This window comes from Hipposideros armiger, unplaced genomic scaffold, assembly GCF_001890085.2.
Source record: "Hipposideros armiger isolate ML-2016 unplaced genomic scaffold, ASM189008v1 scaffold_710, whole genome shotgun sequence".
Lineage (NCBI taxonomy): Eukaryota > Metazoa > Chordata > Mammalia > Chiroptera > Hipposideridae > Hipposideros > Hipposideros armiger.
Window position 1 is genome coordinate 679,167 of NW_017732060.1, and position 7,659 is coordinate 686,825.

Consider the following 7,659-nt stretch of genomic DNA (forward strand, 5'->3'; position numbering starts at 1 on the left):
AAAAAAAAGTTAGCAATATTGTTTTGACCCTTGATTTGGACTGACAGAATTTTTTTGGTCATGGAGTATTGGCTGACTTCCATTGTGCACTTTGACACTTTATTTCAGGGTTGTATTGGTACATTCATGTTTCATCACCAGTGATAACACTGCCCAAAACATTGTCTTTCCTCTCCAAAAGATCTTGGCAAACTTTGACTCTCCGTTGCTTTTTGTTCATCGGTGAGCTCCTTCGGGACCATTTTTGCACACACCTTTCTGATGCCAAGATTTTCGGTTAAGATTTTCCTAAACTGTTTCTCTATCAATGTTTACTTGGTCTGCTATGCTTCTCACAGTCAGCTGACAATTTTGACACACACTTGGATGAATTATTATAATGTTTTTGTCAGTTCTGCTAGTTACCGGCTGCCCTGACCTTTCTTCATCAGTGACACATTCTCTCCCCTCAGATAAACATTTAGTCCATTTGTATACTGCCATTTTCTTCATGGCATTATCCTCATAAAATTGGACTAAAATGTTTCTGATTTCATTTCCATTCTTGCCAAGTTTAACAAGAAATTTAATGTTTGTTCATTGCTCTAATTCAAGCCCAGACATTCTCGCAATGGCACACAACACACAAAAACAATAATGAGCACCACTCAGCAAGACACTGCCACACATCAACAGGAACACAACTGTGAAACACTGATATACCAAGGTTATGAAACCTTACCAAGCTATTTGTACAGTGCTGCCAATGTAAGCATGTGGTAGCATGTTTGTGATCTTAATTGTCAGACCTCATAAGGTAGCAGAAAACACCCAATCAGAACAACAAAAAGAGAAGAGAATCATCCCCCAAATGAAGATAGCTTAAGGTGCCTCGGGGAACATCAAGCATACCAACATTTGCATCATAGGGGTACCAGAAAAAGAAGAGAAAGAACAATCATTGAAAACCTATTTGAAGAAATATTGATGAAAAACTTCCTTAACTTGACAAAGGAAATAGACATACAAGTCCAAGAAGCTCAGAGAGTCCCAAAGGAAAAGAAACCAAAGAGGCCCACACCAAGATACACCAGAATTAAAATGCCAAAGGTTAAAGACAGCTAGAGAATCTTAAAAACAGCAAGCAAGAGAAAAACAGTTAGTTACCTACAAGGAAGTTCCTATAAGAATGTCAGCTGATTTCTCAACAGAAGGTCTGCAGGCCAGAGGGACTAGCATGAGATATTCAAAGTGATGAAAAGAAAAAACCTACAACCAAGATTACCCAGAAAAGCTTTCATTTAGAATTGAAAAATAGTTTCCCAGACAAGAGAAAGCTAAAGGAATTCATCACCATCAAACCAGGATTATAAGAAATATTAAAGGGACCTATTTAAAAAGGAGAAGCAAAAAAAGATCAAAATTATGACTAATAAGATGGCAATAACTACATATCTATCAGCAAGTACTTTAAATGTAAATGGATCAAATGCTCCAATCAAACAACATAGGGTGGCTGAGTGAATAAGAAAACAAGACCCATACATATGCTGCCCACAGAGATTCATTTCAGATCATAAGACATACACAGACTGAAAGTAAAGAGATGGAAAAAGATATTTTATGAGAAAGGAAACAAACAAACAAACAAAAAAGCTGGGGTAGCTTTCTTTACCAGGTAACAAAGATTTTAAAACAAAGGCTATAACAAGAGACAAAGAATGACCCATTAATCCCACTTCTGGGTATTTATTTAAGGAAACCCAAAACACTACTTTGAAGGGACGTGTGCATCCGTATATTCATTACAACATTGTTTACACTAGCCAACATATGAAGGCAGCCTGGGTGTCCCTGAATCGATGAATGGATAAACAAGAGGTAGCACATATATACAATGAGTTTTACTCAGCCATAAAAATAATAAAATTTTACCATCTGCAACAACATGGATAGACCTAGAGGATATTATGCTGAGTAGAGCAAGTCAGACAGAGAAAGACAAATACCACGTGATTCCACACAGAATCTGAAGAACAAAATAAAGGAACAAACAAAAGAGAAAGAAGTTCATAGCTACATAGGACATTTTGAGGGTTGCCAGATCGGGGCGGGTGGGGGGTGGTGGAGAAGGGGAGTTGTTGGGATGCATGAAAAAGAGAAAGGGAATAAGAAGCACAAATTGCTTCTCACAAAGTAGTCATGAGGAATATAGTCAATAATATTGTAATAACTATCTATGGTGTCACATTCGTACTATAGATTTATCAGGGTGATGACCTTGCAAGTTATGTAAATGTCTAACCATTATATTGTACACCTGGAACTAATATAATATTGTATATCAACTGTAATTGAAAAAAATATATATATATTTAAAAAGAGAAAAAGTAAAATGGTATTGTGGGTGTGGAAAAAAATACCTAATGGGTTGTATCGAGGAGTGTGTGGGTGATGGAAAGTAGAAGCAAGGGGCACAGGCTGCTCTTTCTAGAAGCTTCACAGTGAAGCCAAAGAGACAGGGGGCAGTAGTTTGTGGGAGAGTCAAGGCTGGGTTGTGACCAGGAAAGGGTTGTGACTTTTCTGGTGTTGGGAGCAGAACAGTAGAGAATTTGGAATGTTTAGAGTCTGAATCCAAGAGAGAGAAGTACCTGTGGCGAGAGAAAGAAAAATTGAATTGATCATTGGAATAAAAAACAAAATGTTGGGAGGGAGTAGAATTCAATGTGACTGGAGAAGAGGCTCATCTTCTGTGACAGGATGAAGAACGGGGAGAGATAAAGACAGATTAGGAAGTGCAGGACAAGGAAATTTAAGGTTGAGTCGCCTCCACTTTTTTTTCTGAAAATTAAGAAGCAAATCAAGTCTTAAGAATAAGGGAAGTAGTCAAGGTTTGAAAAATCTGTGAGGAATTAGAAAAATAAGCAAACTGCAGATAAGAAAGGACATTGTTGAACATCCTGAGGTCTCATGTAAAACTGTCCCAAAGAATTTACCATCAGCCAAGGAGCCAAGCAAGAGGCTTCCCTTCAGCGATACTTCGCAGCTTAGGAGTTTGAGTCAGAATGAGTCATCAGGCTGTTATAGGAGAGCTACTCGCAAGGCTTGTACAGCCCGCGATCAAAGGGTTGGTGGAAATGAGTGTGTTGATGACAACGTGGTTAAAATAATAAACAGTAAAGCCCAGACAAGTTAGGAAATCAATTGAAATACGGAGGATGGAGCGCCTGAGGAAATAGAGACAAGGAGGGAATTCAGGCCTGGGCGTGCTGACAGTGTGAAGTGGCGGCATGAAGGCAGTGGGGTGCAGGTGGAAAGAGAAAACTGGGTGGTTCACATGGGGCACCCAGGTCAGCGGTGGAGCACAGGCAAGGGGTGACTGAAGACGAGGCTAGAGCAGAGAGAGAGAGAGGCAAGGGCAGAGGGGCTCAAAGGCCCATGAAACCAAGATATGAAATGCCGTGTCCAAATGGACGCTGAAATCACACAGAGCTCCGGAAGAAACAGATTTAAAGAAGAAAACTGATTTAGGGGCAAACTTTGTTTCAGAGGCCATGGCTGTAAACCTAAAATGAATAGCATGGAGATAATCCGTCACTGGAAATAAGAGAGCAGGCCAACCAGCTAAAAAAAACCGGTAGGATGTGCACTATAAACTACATTAAATAAGTCATTTTTAGAAAAAGTCTTTCGAAAAATTTGACCTGACTATCAGGTAATTGTGAATGAGGTATGTTGAGTTTGTGCAGTTGTTATTATTTTCCTAGTAATAACGTATTAGTAGTTAGGTAGGAATCATGGAAGCCTCTGTACTATTGATTTTTTACTTTTTTCTTGCTCCAGTAGAGGGCACTCAAAGCTCAAATAAAAGCATGCAATCATGTCACAGTAATTATTGTTTTATATAATTAAAGCTCATTTTAAATGAAAAAGAGAAGTTCTGATTTAATAAGACAATGACTAGTCATGCATGTAGATTTCACTAAAATGAAATGCTATTTTATAAGTGACTAAATGAGGACATGCCTCTTTCATTTTCAGTCAACACTCACTGGCAGTAGAAAAGACATTCTCTTGTCTGAGAAGCAAGAGGGGCTTTCTAAATACACATCTGCAATGGACACCTGATCCTCAAGTTCCAGTCCCATCTGAGTTCTTTAAGAACGATTTTTAATAATCTGGAAATAATCCTGTGAGCTACTGGACAAATATCCTTGAGTGAAAAAAATCTGAGAAAGGGCTAAATGACTTCAGAGTAGAGGAGCCTCTCACGGGCAAATCAGTGCAACGAATGAGTGAGATCACTCAGAATGAGTCTGCAGCCACTGCATGGCCCACAAGAGGCTCGTAGAGAAGCTTCAAGAAGACTTGTGTTTTAGAGAGCTGTGAAAATGCATGTATTGTTAGTACTTGAGGAAAGACTATCGTCCAGCACAAGGATAACTCTGTGTGACTTTGGTTGCCAATTTGGCAGAACTGCAGTGGAAGATGTGAACAGTGGTAATGTGGCTGTCAACATGTCATCAAAGATTTTCCTAGAGCAGTTAGACCGAGGGTCAAATGATTCTCCAGCTATCTTCTTTGCCACAAAGGGGCTGCCATTGTCCAAACACAGCAGCTTTTCCCAACACAGTGCAGTTTTCGGTTTGGCTTGACATCTTCTGTCTGAGTAAGGGCTCTTTGCAGGAAGTGAATGGGAATCACTCCCAGCATCCTGTAACAATTAGGGTCTATCAATATGAGTTAGCTTCTCAGATAGAGTGAAGGCTGCTAAAGGGAAGAGAGGATTTTATCCAAAAAAGTCTTTTTGGCAGAAATGGTGAACCTGGCATTATAAAGAGTATGTTATAACTTTATGACTTATTTATAACAGATTGTTTAAGCACTTGTAGCAATTCCCTGAAACTTTGTGATTTAAACAACTCTCCTATCTGCCCCCACCCTTACCAGACACAGAGCCCTCCCAGCATTCAGGAGCTCAGTGCTGTCCCTTCCGGCACACCGTAGTGCTCGCCTTACAGATGTGTCAGCTCCCTTCAGCTCAGGGTGCAAATGCCACTGAGGCAAAGGTCTGAGAAGCTATATAGATGGAAATTTTTAAAAAGCACTCTTCCTTTTTCCTAATACAATAAAATTTCAACATAAAAGATTTAGAATTTAAGACCCTGAGGGTGTGCAAACATCAATAATGAAAATCAAACAACTTTAAGATTGTTGGGTTAAATATAGAACATATATTTATGGCTTGATATAATTGTGAAGCATGTCTAGCCTTGTCATGCATTGTTGACAGATCAGGTGACAGCTGTCTCATTGTTTATTCTTTTTCTCAGCTTTCTGACATTGGCCTGATTTATAGTTGTTGGTACTAAATTATAAGGTTGAGTCTAGTTTCTAACCCTCTGGCTAAAGATTTCACATTACCTGGTTAGGCAAGCTAAATGTTTTATTTAGAATGACATCAAAATCATAATAAGAAAATCATTCAAATGAAAGTGAATGCCAGTGGACTTAAAATTAACAAGCAACTCCCTAGGTGACAGCATCGTAGAGTGGAAAACACATAGGAGTCCTGTCAGCAAGTCTGGCTTCTATAATGTAAGCAAGACACATCTCCTCTGGGACTTCTCCACCCCAACCAAACAATCTCTGATTCTGCACCTCTACAGATGACTTTTGTATCACTTAGGATAACATTCTGCTGCAAGTAACCAAAGACCTAACTAAAAGTGGCTTAATAATACCTAACTGGAGGCATGGGTGCTGGGTAGTTCCAGGGAAGTTCATTCCATAGTTCTGTGATGTCAGCTGTCCTGCAATAATCTTGCTTTTCCTTCTTCAAGGTCACAGATGACTTACTACTCCCAGTATCACATCCTCGCACAGTGACATTCAAAGACAGGAAGATAGGAATGTTTGTTATTTTCATTTTCTTAAGGGCAAGGAGTACTTTCCTAGAAGTTACAGATCTCACTCACTGGCCAGAATTGTGCAATGTCCATCCCTTGGAGACTCAACAGTCCAGGAAAGAGAACGGCCATATTTAGCTTTGATCAATCAAGATTCACCCCATATGGCAGCAGAGTCTCAGCCTGCCCTGGAATACAAGGTGAATATGAACGAGATCAGGGTTCAGTGAGAAGGTGACGGTAGGTGGGAGTTGGGTAGGTCAGGAAGAATGCCTGTCGGTCCACTCAAGCTCTAGTTGCATGTAAACATGCTTACAGGACTCGCTTGTAGGTTTCAGAGTGGCCTTGAAAGCACAGTAAATACCCCAAACAACAACTCTTTCTATCCACCTGACACAATTTCATTAGGTAGATACGGTCTTCTTTACTGCACAGTTTGAAAATTATCTTCTTTGTAACATATTCACAGTTTGTTCACAGTACTTGGGAGCACGTATTAAATTTCTCAAGCAGGATCTCCTATACCTAGTGAATCTAATTGAACCCTGATTCCTGTAACTAATGACTGGTAAAGCACGACACTAGTGCTATAGGTTACAGAGGAAAACTGCTTGGTCATGCCTGCTCCAGCCTCACGTAGTGGTGATGGCGGGGAAGGGGAGACAAGCGTTGCTTCTGCAACACATCATGTCAAATTGTAAACTTCATATAATCAGTTTTTACTGCCTTCGTGGCTGGATAATTTCCTTCCAAAAAGATCCAGAAGCCTCCCTTTGCCAGGTATTTTCTCCACTTACCATTTCAGGAACTTCTTCAATGGAGATGGTTTTGCCCATTGGTGAGCATGATGTCCTGTCTTCTCTTTCCTTTATGTGACACAGATGAAGCCAGGGATATTTTGTGACCAAGAGAAACGTAATGTGGCTCCCATTTTTAGTCCTTTAACCTCTGGCTTCATTATATTTGTCTGAAACCCTCCTGTTACTGGGGATGAAGGGGAAAATGATGGTTTTCTGCTGGAGTGGGACAGGAGTTCCTTCTTATCTTAAGTCTACTTGAGCTGGGGCTGCAGTGTGGAGTTCTAGGAGATAGAATTATATTTAATAATTTTATATTATATTTTATAATTTTTTAATTAAAATATATTGGGGTGACAATGGTCAACAACACTACATAGGTTTCAAGTGCACAATTCTGTAATACATCATCTATATATTGCATTATGTGTTCACCACTCAGAGTCAGTTCTCCTTCCATCATCTTATATTTGTATATTTTATATTTTTAAAATTAATATATTATGTTAATAAATTAACTTAAAATTATATATATCTTAATTGAAAAAGTTTGTGGTTTCAAGTACTAGAAAACTTGGCTGATAATGACCTAACCAAACAGAGGCTCGGTCAGTTAACAATACCTCTGGAGACAAGACAGTTCAAGAACTGCCTTTTTAATATCGTTTTATTCTCAGCACAATGGCTTATTGTCTCAATGTCAAAAGATGGGTGCTCCAGGTCTAACCATCTCGTCTGTGTTCAAGGCAGGAGGAAAAGGAAATAGGAGAAGCCTAGAGGTTCACAGACTGAATCTAGAAACAGCACGAGGGCTAGCAAGTAAGATTGATAAAAACAATTTTTTAAATCTAATTTATTTACTCATTTGCCTTCTTATTTTTTTATTATTTTATTTTTTAAAATTTTTATTTGTTCATTTTTCTTTATCTATACCTATATTTCCATAAAAGAATTTCAGGAATCTTTTAAAGGTA